The following is a 12,333-nucleotide window of genomic DNA, read 5'->3' as shown; positions in this document are numbered from 1 at the left end:
ACTAAGCCTGCGATCTAGAACCCGAGTGCCACAACTACTGAGTCCACGCACCAAAACTACTGAAGCCTGCGTGCCTAGAGCCCATGCTGTGCAACAAGAGAAGCCACCACAATGAGAAGCCCGCACACCGCAACTAAGAGTAGACCCCGCTCGCCGCAACTAGACAAAGCCCGCACACAGCAACGAAGACCCAACGCAGCCAAAAATAAATTAATTGATTAAAAAAAATAGGCCGAAGACCTTAACAGACACCCCACCAAAGAAGATATGTTGATGGCAAATAAGCATTTGAAAAGATGCTCCACTCGTATGTCATAAGGGAAATGCAAATTAAAACAATGATGAGATACCACTACACACCGATTAGAATGGTCATTGAAACACTGATAATACCAATTGCTGGCAAGGATGCGGTGCAATAGGAACTCTCATTCATTGCTGGTGGGAATGCAAAATGGTACAGCCACTTTGGAAGACAGTTTGGTAGTTTCTTACAAAACTAAACATACTCTTACCATATAATCCAGCAATCTCACTCCTTGGTATGTATCCAAAGAAGTTGAAACTTATGTCCACACAAAAACTTGCACACAGATGTTTATAGCAGCTTTACTCATAATTGCCAAAACTTGGAGGCAACCAAGGTATCCTCCAATAGGTGAATGTATAAACAAACTGTGGCACATCCAGACAATGGAATGTTATTCAGCACTAGAAGGAAATGAGCTATCAAACCAGGAAAAGACATGAAGGATCTAAGGATCCTTCCCTAATGCATCCCTAATGCATGTTAATAAAATAAAGACGCCAATCTGAAAAGGCTACGTACTGTATAATTCCAACTCTATGACTTTCTGCAAAATGCAAAACCATGGAGACAGTAAAAAGATCACTGGTTGCCGGTGGTTGAGAGTGGGTGATGAGAGGAGGGATGAATAGTTGCAGCACAGAGGTTTTTAAGGGCAGTGGAAATATTCTATATGATACTGTAATGATGGATACATGTCATTACCATTTGCCCCAATCCATAGAATGTACAAGACCAAGAATGAACCGTAATGGGAAGTCTGGATCTTGGGTGATTGTGATGTGGCCATGTACACTCATCAATTGTAACAAGTGTACCACTCTGGTGGGAGATGTTTTTAATGGGGGAGGCTATGCATTTGTGGGGGAAGAGGGTGTATGGAAAAAAAATCTCTGTACCTTCCTTTTAATTTTGCTTTAAACCTCAAACTGCTCTAAAAAAAAAAAAATTAAAAAAAATTACCAATTCCCTATACAAGCAATTTTCTCCAATCTTGAAAGCAGAAGCTGTGCTCATTTCATTTCATATCTCTTCCTCCAACACCATTTCCATCACCCTCTCAATACTTGGCACAGTTCATTATTTAGAGTATTTTGGAGGAATTAAATAATTTCACTTTGGAGGAAGACAGTTCTGTATGGAAGAGAATGTACTGATTGGACATAAACTCTTATTGGTAAACCACAATGCCAACTAAAAGTTTATAATCTGTCTCTCGTCAATTTCACCAACACAACTCACCTCTTAAGCCCTACCTAATCAGTTAACTAGGCTTGCTCCTTGTCAATTTTTAAATGAAATTCAATTATTAATTTCTATTGAACAATTAATTCATAAGAATGTCTTATGAAAACAACAATGAACTTTGCTGTTTAATACCATACCCCAAAGTTCTTTGAACATATGTCCTTATTTAGTACTGTCTCTTCAGAAACTTCATTTCATGCTTTTAAGTCTGTCGTCAATGCGAAGTAATTTTTTTTGGATCAAGTACTTTTTTTTTTTTCTTTTGGCCACACCCCATGGCTTGCGGGATCCTAGTTTCCCAACCAGAGATTTAACCTGGGCCCACAGCAGTGAAAGCGCGGAGTCCTAACCACTGAACCACCAGGAAACTCCTTGGATCAAGTACTCTTGAATACTTGCAGAAATTAAATTGATTCTACCATACCATAGCATCATGTTTATTATACTTATTGCTAATAATCAATAATAAGTCAGAATATGCTCTAAACAATAGCGAGGAAGATAAATAGGTCATTATAGTTGACAAAGGCAGAGCTGAAGAAAAAGGAAGAACCAGGTTACTAAGAGGGGGAAGTGAGTGTCTATGTCACAATTCAAACCAAGGGAAAAAAAAAAACGAAACCCACTACCTTATACAACAACTGCCCACAATTCAGCCCCAAACTCTCCCCAGTGCCAACAGACACCCCACCAAAGACATTAAATGGAAAGTTCCAGGAATAATTCATAAGTTTAAAACTGCATGCTGCTTTGAGTAGCATGATGAAATCTTGTGTCATCCCGCTCCGTCCCACCTGGGGAGTGACATGCTAGACTAATTCTGAAAGTAAGCAGCACAGAGAAAAACCTCTGGGTTTATACAGAGAAACCCTCTCCAGTGTTTTCGTAACTGGGCTTCTTCCAGGATTAGAGCCAAAAGAGACTCTCTCTCCTTGCTGAGCATCTGAGTGCTCCCCTGAAATGATCACCCACCACTGAAGCAGAAGCTCCTCTCGGACACCTGCCCTTACTGTGCTGCCTTGGGCAGGAACACAAATATTCTCCTCACTCACTGTTTACCTTTTTTTTTTTTTTGCGGCACGCGGGGTGGCCGCTCCCGTTGCGGAGCACAGGCTCCGGACGCGCAGGCTCAGCGGCCATGGCCCATCCCGCGGCATGCGGGATCTTCCCGGACCGGGGCACGAACCTGTGTCCCCTGCATCGGCAGGTGGACCCTCAACCACTGCGCCACCAGGGAAGCCCTGTTTACCCTTCTTTAACACCCAGCAGAGACTTGGCACTATTAAGCTACCTATTTCCTCTTATTATCAACACTAGGACGAACAGGTCAAGTGAGAGAACAATTGCAATGTAGTGTAGTTGACTGGGCAGAGGATTAGAAGTCAAAAGAGTGAAATCTGAGTCCCACCTCTGGAACATGAAGAGTTGTTTAGACGTTTGAACTGGTCATTTAACTTCTGTACATCTCAATTTCAGTATTTAGCTGGAAGTCATAATACCCAGCTCAAAGAATTTTTGGGATAAAGAAATCAGATAATGCAAGTGGAAAGAAACCTGATAAACTGTAAAGCCCTAGCAAACAGTCATTTATTCAGTCATTTATGAATTTTTCATCAACTGTTTATTGAATACCTACTGCATGCTAGCTACAGTTCTAGGCACAAGCTATATGAACGTCGCTAAGACAATGTCCCTCTCCTCATAGGGCTTAAAATTTAATGTAGAAGGCCTGTGAGAGGTTAATTTTATGAGCCAGCCTGGCTGGGCCATCATACCTAGATATTTGGTCAAGCATTATTCTGGATGTTTCTGTGAGGGTGTTTTGTTGTGGGTGTTTTGTTTTGTTTTTCCCCCGGCTGACAGCTTTATTGCTGTGGGGAAGGGGACAGATGACTCAGGAGCTCTTGGTGGGATGGGTCCGCTTCCTCGGCACCACCACAGGCTTCTGGCTGCGCAGGACGTTGCTGGCTCTGCAGAGGGCGGCCGTGCGCAAATCCGGGCGCTACTTGTTGTTTCAGATTATGTGCCAGATGCTGGTGAGGGTGGCCCGGGCGTTCTTGTTGATGCTGGTCCGCACGTAGGAAGTGGCCAGCTTTCGCGGGCTGGATCTCTGCTTCGTGACCGCCACGACCCCTTTGCCGGCCGCCGCCGGCTCCACGCCCACAGTCTTGCGGTGAATGAGCTCATTGTAGCGGAAGACGTTGCGGGCCTTCAGGTTATTGGGCTCGGTGCCGTACATCTGCCTCTTCCTCTTGATCAAGAAGCTGGAGCAGTTCTGCACGACCACCCATTGCAGATGCGCGGACATGGTGGCACCTCCTCTCGTTGCGACGGCCGGAGATGGAAAGAGGGGGGTGTTTGGGGATGAGATTTACATTTAAGTGATGGATTTCGAGTACAGCTGGTTGTCTTCCATAATGTGGGTAGGCCTTGTCTAATCAGTTGAAGACCTAAAAAGAACAGAGGAGGGACACCTTCCTCCCCACCCCAACCCGGTCCCCCGCAAGAAGAATTCTACCAGCAGACTGTTTCGGACTTCAGCTGCAACGCCAGCTTTTCTGAGGCTCTAGCTTGATGGCCTTTGTACTTGAACTGCAGCAATGGCTCTTCCTCGGTCTCCAGCCTGCCAGCCCACCCTGCAGATTTTGGACTTGCCAACTTCTATAATCACATGAATAAATCCCTCAGAAAAAATCTTTTTCTACATACATGTGTCCTCTGCTTTTCGAAAGTACACTTTATGTCACTTCACTTTCATGAAAGATATACAAACATTAGTACCTGTTTTCAGTAACCAAAAGAAATCGGAAGAGGATTTGCACTTTCAGGGAAAAAGGTGAAAAGTGAAAACAGCATTAAGTAAGCATTTGTTTTGCAAGAGCCTTTATAGAGACAGCAGCCAGCCCCATCTTTGAGAGTGGCACTGCAAGTTCCTTCCCCAGGATTTACACTCAGCATTTCAGCGTCAAGCTGCCATAGCTTTGAACTACGATTCTGAGCATCTCTGCTTTGTCTTGATTTATTTTGTGCACCCGTTAGCAAGATGTGTCCTAAGGTAATTGCCTCTTTGTTTTATGCCATTTCAGCTTAAGAAAGGTTTCATAGGAAGGCTGTACTTCCGGATAACTGGGAAAACCTGTATTTACACATTCTATTGGTTCTGTTTCTTTGCAGAACCCTGACTAATACAGATTTTGGTACCAAGAAGTGGGGTGCTGCTATAACAAATACCTAAAAATGTGGGTAGAGGCTGGAGGAGTTTTGAGACACACGCTAGAAAAAGCCTAGATCACCAGGAAGAAATTGTTGGTAGGAATATGAATGATAAAGGTGATTCTGGTGAAGTCTCAGATGGAAATGAGGAGCATGTTATTGAAAATTTGGGGAAAGTTGATCCTTGTTATCAAGTACCAAAGAATCTGGTGGAATTGTGTTTTAGTGTTTTGTGGAAAGTAAACTTTGTGATAAAATAGGATATTTAGCTGAGGAGATTTCTAAGCAAACTGTTAAAGGTATGATTTCCCCTTGCTGCTTATAGTAATGTGAGAGGAGAGAAACAAATTGAAGGTGGAATTGTTAGGCAAAAAGGAACCAGAAATTGAGGATTTGGAAAATCCTCAGCCTATCCATATGGCAAAAAACAAGAAAGCTTTCTCTGGAGAGGACACCGTGGGTATAGCTGGAAAATCATTTGATAAAGGGATTAGGAGTGAAATTCCTGGGTTTAATCAGCCATCTCAGTGGAATCTAGCAATAGAGTTGGTGTTACACCAGCAGAAACACTGCCAGACTAGACTAAAAGGTGAAGAGATAAGAGAAATTGAAGGAAGGCTATCAGACTTCTGAGATTCCACAGGATAGGGCAATCGATCTATCAACATGTGTTATCCTTTAAGGGAAGAATGACCCTGATTCATGATGGTATCATGGGAATAATATCAGAGAGCTGCCACTCCCACCACAGACCCAGAGCACACAGGCCATTAGGGCAAGGCTCTCTCCTCCTCAGTTTCAGTGGGTTCAGGCCAGTGGCCAGGGCTGAGGGAGCAACAGGGCCACCTCAGTGGGCCTGGAGGTCAGAGCACTGAGCCAATAAGGATTATTTTTGAGACTTAAAATTTAATGGAATATTGATTTCATGGATATGACAACAAAAGCACAGGCAACAAAACCAAAAATAAACAAATGGGACTACATCAAACTTAAAACTTTTGCTCATCAAAGGACACAATAACAGAGTGAAAAGGCAACATATGGAATGGGAGAAAATATTTGCAAATCATATATCGGATAAGGGGTTAATATCCAGATTATATAAAGAACTCATCAACAAAATAATCAAATAAACTGATTAGAAAATGGGCCAAGGACACGAACAGACGTTTCTTCAAAGATGATATAAAAATGGCCAACAAGCATATGAAAAGATGCTAAACATCATTAATCATCAGAGGAATGCAAATTAAAACCACAGTGAGACGTCTCTCTTCACCCTCATTAAGATGAAAAAAAAAAGAAAGATAAGCTACCATCAAAAAAAAAAGAAAAGGAAAGCTACCATCAAGAAAAAGAAAGAAGGGGCTTCCCTGGTGGCGCAGTGGTTGAGAGTCCGCCTGCCGATGCAGGGGACGCGGGTTCGTGCCCCGGTCCGGGAAGATCCCACGTGCCGCGGAGTGGCTGGGCCCATGAGCCATGGCCGCTGGGCCTGCGCGTCCAGAGCCTGTACTCCGCAACGGAAGAGGCCACAACAGTGAGAGGCTCGCGTACTACAGAAAAAAAAAAAAAGAAAGAAAACCAGAAAATAACAAGTGTTGGTGAGGATGTGGAGAAATTGGAACTATTGTGCACCATCGGTGGAATTATAAAATAGTGCAACTGCTATGGAAAACAGTATGTCGGTTCCTCAAAAAATTAAAAACTTCTAGGTACTGAAAGTATTGAAAGCAAGGGCTCAAAGAGGTATCTGCACACCCATGTTCACAGCAGCACTATTCACAATAGCCAAAGGTGAAGCAACCCAAGTGTCCATCAGTGGATGCATGGATAAATGAACTGTGGTGTATACACACAATGGAATAGTATTCAGTCTTAAAAAAGAAGGAAATCTTGTCACATCCTACAACAGGATGAACCTTGAGGGTATTATGCTAACTGAGCTAAATTAGTCAAAAAACACACTGTATGATTCCACTAAAGTCATCAAACTCATAGAAAGTTGCATTGCATGGTGGTTGCCTCTAGCTGGTGACAGGAAGAAAAGGGGACCTGTGGTTTAATGGGTACAGAGTTTCAGGTTTTTGTTTTTGTTTTTGTTTAATTTTGTTGAAGTATAGTTGACTAACAACGGTGTGTTAGTTTCAGGTGCAGAGTTTCAGTTTTGCAAGATGAAAAAGTTCTGGAGATCTGTTTCACAACAATATGAATATACTTAACATTACTGAACTGTACAATTAAAAGTGGTTAGGATGGTGAAATTTATGTTATGTGTTTGTTACCACAATAAGAAACAAAAGGGAAAAAAATCTAATGGAATTTACCTTGCCAAGTTTTGGACTTGTTTGGGCCTCTTCACCCCTTCCTTCTTTCCGATTTCTCCCATTTTGGAAAGGGATTGTCTATCCTATGTCTGTCCTACCACCGCATTTTGGAAGCACATAACGTGTCTGCTTTCAGAGGTTCACAGCTGGAGAGGAATTTTGCCTCAGGTTGAATCATACCTCGAGTCTCACTCACACCTGATTTGGATGACATACATTCAGGTGAGACTTTGTAGTTGGAATGGATACTGGAATGGGTTAAGCCTTTGGGGGCTGTTAGGGGGAAGGTAATTGTACTTTACATGTGAGAAGGACATGAATTTGGGGGGGCCAGAGGGTGGGGTGTTACAGACTGAACTGTGTCCTCCTAAAATTCACATGTTGAAACCCTAACCTCCAGTACCTTAGAATGTGACTGTCTTTGGAGACAGGGCCTTTGAGGAAGTGATTAAGTTTAAGCGAAGTCATAAGAATGTGATGTAATCCAACATGACTAGTGTTCTTATAAGAAGAGAAAGAGACACCAGGGGTGTGCACACAGAGGACAGGCCTTTTAAGGACACAGCAAGGAGGCAGCCGCCTGCACGGAGACAGGTCTCAGGAGAAACCAGCCCTGATCTTGGTCTTCCAGCCTCCAGACCTATGAGAACATAAATCTCTGCTATTTAAGCCACCCAGGGACTTCCTGGAGGTCAAGTGGTTAAGACTCCACACTCCCAAAGCAGGGGGCACAGGTTCAATCCCTGGTCGGGGAACCAAGATTCCCGCATGCTGCCGTGGGGAGTGGCCAAAAAAAAAAAGCCACCCAGTCTGTGGTATTTTGTTATGGTAGCCCTAGCAGACTACTACAACAGACAACAAACAAACAAACAAATACATAATGTCAAGTAATGATAAGGGAGCACTTGGAAGAATATATGAGCAAGGTACGGTAATAAAGAGCTGGGGAGGAGGGTTATTTAAGGCAGGGTGCTGAGGGAAGATCTCAGCAGAGATGACGTTTGAACAGAAACCTGAATGACGTGAGGGAGCAATTCTTGGGAGCGTTTGTGAGAAGACTGTTCCAAACGGAAGGCATTCCAAACACAAAGACGCCAAGCGAAGGATGTGCTCTTGGCCTGGTGCCAAAAGACTGAGGTGCAGGAGTGCGGTGAACCAGGGGCAGAGAGGATGGAAAAACTGTTGGAGAGAGAGAAGTAGGAGTCTGATCACGCAGGGGCATGGTAAGTGGTGGCTTGGATCCTGGATTGTACTTTAAATGCGACAGGAAGCCAGGAAGCTGCAAAGCCATTTTAGGTTTGGGGGTGAAGGAGTAACCTTAGTCGACTTATGTTTTTAAAAAGGTATTTGCTGTTGAATGGAGAAGATGAGAGAGGACAGCAAGAGTGCAAACAGAGACCAACTAGGAGGCCACTGGTCCAGGTGAGAAATGATGAGGGCTTGGACGACGGTGGTAGTAGTGGCAGTAGTGAGTCGTTGTATTTGAAATATATTTTCGAGATACAACCAACAGGAGTAACTAACTGGATGTGGGGCGTGAGGGAAAAAAAAAGGAGTCAAGAATGATCCTAAGGGTTTTGGCCTGGGTAACCGGAGTTGCCATTTACTTCAGTCAGGAAAACAGAGAGAGGAGGGGTCAAATCAAGAGTTTTGTTTTAGACATGTGAAGTCTGAGATATTGTTAGGATACTCACTAATAATAGTGCACTAATAATAGAACACTCTCCTTGTTTTCCCCGGATTCTGGCAATATACAGGTACAAAAGATATGGTTCTTGCCTTTACGGTCTCATGGAAGGGGGTGGAGAGTGACATATAAACCAATTTTTTTAATTAATAGGTTTTATTTGGGGGGAGCAGTTTCATGTTTACAGAAAAATTGCTTAGAAAGTACCCATATACTTCCTCACCTACCGTATTATTAACGTCTTGCATTAGTATATGTACATTTGTTACAACTGATGAACATTTATTGACATAGCCTAGTCACCCGAAGTCCATAGTTTACATTAGGGTTCGCTCTTGGTCTTGAACATTTTACAAATTTGGACCAGTCACCCATCATTACAGCATCATATGGAATAGTTCCACTGCCCTGAAAAACCTCCAGCTGTTCATCCCTCCGCCCCCACCCATCCCCCACCTCCAATCCCCCGGCAACTAGCGATCATTTTACTCTCTACACAGTTTCGCCTTTTGCAGAACGTCATATAGTTGGAATCATACAGTATGTCGCCTTTTCAGACTGGCTACTTTCACTTACTAATGTGCATTTTAGGGTCCTCTATGCCTTTTCATGGCTTGATAGCTCATTTCTTTTTAGCGCTGAATAATATTCCATTGTCCGGGTATACCATATTTTATCTCTTCACCCACTGAAGGACATCTCGGTTGCTTCCAAGTTTTGGCAGCTATGAATAAAGCTGTTACAAATACTCACGTGCAGGTTTTTGTGTAGACGCAGCTTTTCAACTCATTTGGATAAATACCAAGGAATGTGATTGCTGGATTGTAAGCAAGTATTTTAAATGTCAATTTCTATACAAGGGCCAACAGGGAACACAGACTATTGCTTGCAGGAAGCAAAGAGCTTTCTTTGAGGTCCTTAAGTTTACTCTAGCAATGCTCTAAAACTATAAATGTCCTTCCTTCTCTGTATTACTATTAGTCTGACACTATCACCAGGATACCCCTGCCCGGCTCATTTACAGGAAGGCAGCCACTGAATAGCGATAACTGAAGTGCTCATGCTGACTCACATCCACCTTTTCAAAAAACCGTAAGCAACTGCCAATCTATTGATGACGGAGGAAGCAAAGCTGCTTTTCAGTACGTTTCATAATTAAATGTCTATGTTCTTTAAGCAGTGGTCTTCCCTAACTTTGGTGAGCCCAACTCTGCCGAAAAAAATCCATCAAGTTCTATACGAAGAAAAAAGCTACTGAAGCTCTAGGGTGGTGTTTATTCATATGGGGTTCTAAGATGGACCAGGCAGGTATACAAACCCCCTAAAAGTAAATGCAAACATTGTATTTCAGTGTACTTTTCTGAGGGGTAGGGGGACCATAATAAGCTCTTATCACAGTCCCCAAAAAAGTGCAAGATCAGAAAACAGCCAAAGGAGCTGCCAAACCTTGGGTGTGTACGAAGGGGGAGGAGAAGAATCTGACCTCCCCTGGGTCATCAGATGAACAATAGTGTGGAGACCTCCGGCATTGTCTGCTTTCTCAGTGGTTCACCGCCCACTCTTAGAGAAGGTCTGGGCTCTAATTCCCTCCTAGCAGGGGGGAGGGCAAGAGTCCAATGCCCTCCTGGAGTGTAGGAATAGCGCTCCCTATTACTAAGGTACTTAGCAAGAAGTAAAACCAATCCTCAGAACACGGCGTAGTCTGAACAGGCTAAAAATCTTCACCTTTACGCATACACTTGGTCATGGTAATATTTTAGCATTGCCTTTAGCAACTCAAAGAGGAAGAGCTGTGGAACAGTAAAGGCAAAGGTCTCTCGAGCTAAACTTTGAATCGTGAGATCTCCTCATTAAAACTGTCCACACTATATGCAGACGACAGATTTTGTCCAGTGCCAAGCAGGTGCCACACAGGGCTCTGGCCACTGTACTTGTAATCATTCTATGTCTCCCACATATGCTTCCTTTACAAGCGCCATGTGGTCTTTCTGTGTAGTGAAAAATCGGCTTCCCTAATTTACACAGCTTTCTTACCAATCATTGAGGCCATTCGGACTTCTTGTTTTCAGCCTCAAATTGAATCAGGCAGTCACAGAAATATTTGGATGAGGCGGGCCCAGAAACCCAAGAATCTCTTCTGGTCTGTGTCTACCCAGTAGGTTAGCCCCACCTGCCCGCGTTTTTTTTTTAGGAGGCTGCTACGTAAGAGGGTGCAGACGTGCTTCATAGACCGTAGACCGTCAGGCAAATCTCCGTGGCGACCAGTTCCATCACTCAAAGCTGACCAAAGTCTCCCCACCCTTTATATTTCTGCTTCTCCCCTCCTCCAACGGAATTTATTTCGTGCTAATGCTACCCAGGGATGCAGGCAGTATCTTTATCTCCCCTGTTGTGCTGTTTTTCCTCATCCTCTTTGCCTCTCCTTCTCCATTGGACATGAATCTGCACAGTCCCATGGTGTAAAGCCCTGAGTACTTCTTCCATGGTGGGATGCAGATTTATTGAATGAATGTGTACTTATTTCAAAAATGTGTGCAACGAACGAGTGTTTACTTTGATGGTGTGACCCTATCATCCTATAACTGTTTAAGTGTTCACATGGGGGGGGGGAAGTTACTTTGATTACAATCACAGTCTAAATTCTTTAAATATTAAGTTCCAGGTGGACTTTTTAATCCAACTTAATTCCAATTACACATAAATGGCTGTTTTAAGCTACTTGTAAATAAACAAGTTTATACATGCTTTTACAAAATTAAGAGGAGCAAGATAATCCATTAAATTTCATACTCTTGACAAGTGGCCCTTTAAGAGCTTTGAGTCTTAGCTTGATATTCTCAGGCCAGCTTCCTCTGGATACTGTTAATAAGCAGACACAGATCAACATACTGATAGCGAGAACGAGGAAGAAAGACAAATGGCCTGAAAAGCCCACAATGGGATATAGATCTGGGTTAATTCATTTATGCATTTGTTTACCTCTGCTATGTTGCCAGGCCCAGTTTTAGATACTGGGGATATTGTGGTGGTAAGAGAATGCCAGTCCCTGCTCTCGTGGAGCTTAAATTCAAGTGGATTGGGGTTATGTACACGTTTTTACTTTCTTTAAAAAATTTATTTTTGGCTGCGTTGGGTCTTCGTTGCTGCATGTGAGCTTTCTCTAGTTGTGGCGAGCGGGGGCTACTCTTCGTTGTGGTGCGCGGGCTTCTCATTGCAGTGGCTTCTCTTGTTGTGGTACACGGGCTCTAGGTGCGCGGGCTTCAGTAGTTGTGGCTCGCGGGCTCTAGAGCGCAGGCTCAGTAGTTGTGGTGCACGGGCTTAGTTGCTCCGCGGCATGTGGGATCTTCCTGGACCAGGGCTCCAACCTGTGTCCCCTTCATTGGCAGGTGGATTCTTAATCACAGAGCCACCAGGGAAGCCCCGTTTTTACTTTTTATTTCTATTAAAAAACTTTTTTGGGGGGAGGGTTCCCTGGCGGTCTAGTGGTTAGGATTCAGCGCTTTCACTGCTGTGACCCAGGTTCAATCCCTGGTCGGAAAACTGAAATCTCACAA

At 43.6% G+C, this 12,333-nt stretch overlaps 1 pseudogene; it reads right to left on the bottom strand.

The window, feature by feature from the left end:
- Nucleotides 1–3,449: 3,449 nt before the first annotated feature.
- On the bottom strand, nt 3,450–3,878 carry LOC114886083 (annotated as a pseudogene).
- Between the last annotated feature and the right edge of the window lie 8,455 nt (nt 3,879–12,333).

The sequence above is a fragment of the Monodon monoceros genome, unplaced genomic scaffold (genome assembly GCF_005190385.1).
Source record: "Monodon monoceros isolate NGI ecotype Baffin Bay Population unplaced genomic scaffold, NGI_Narwhal_1 Super_Scaffold_6, whole genome shotgun sequence".
In the NCBI taxonomy this organism is placed as follows: domain Eukaryota; kingdom Metazoa; phylum Chordata; class Mammalia; order Artiodactyla; family Monodontidae; genus Monodon; species Monodon monoceros.
This window is presented reverse-complemented; position numbering and strand designations above follow the sequence as displayed.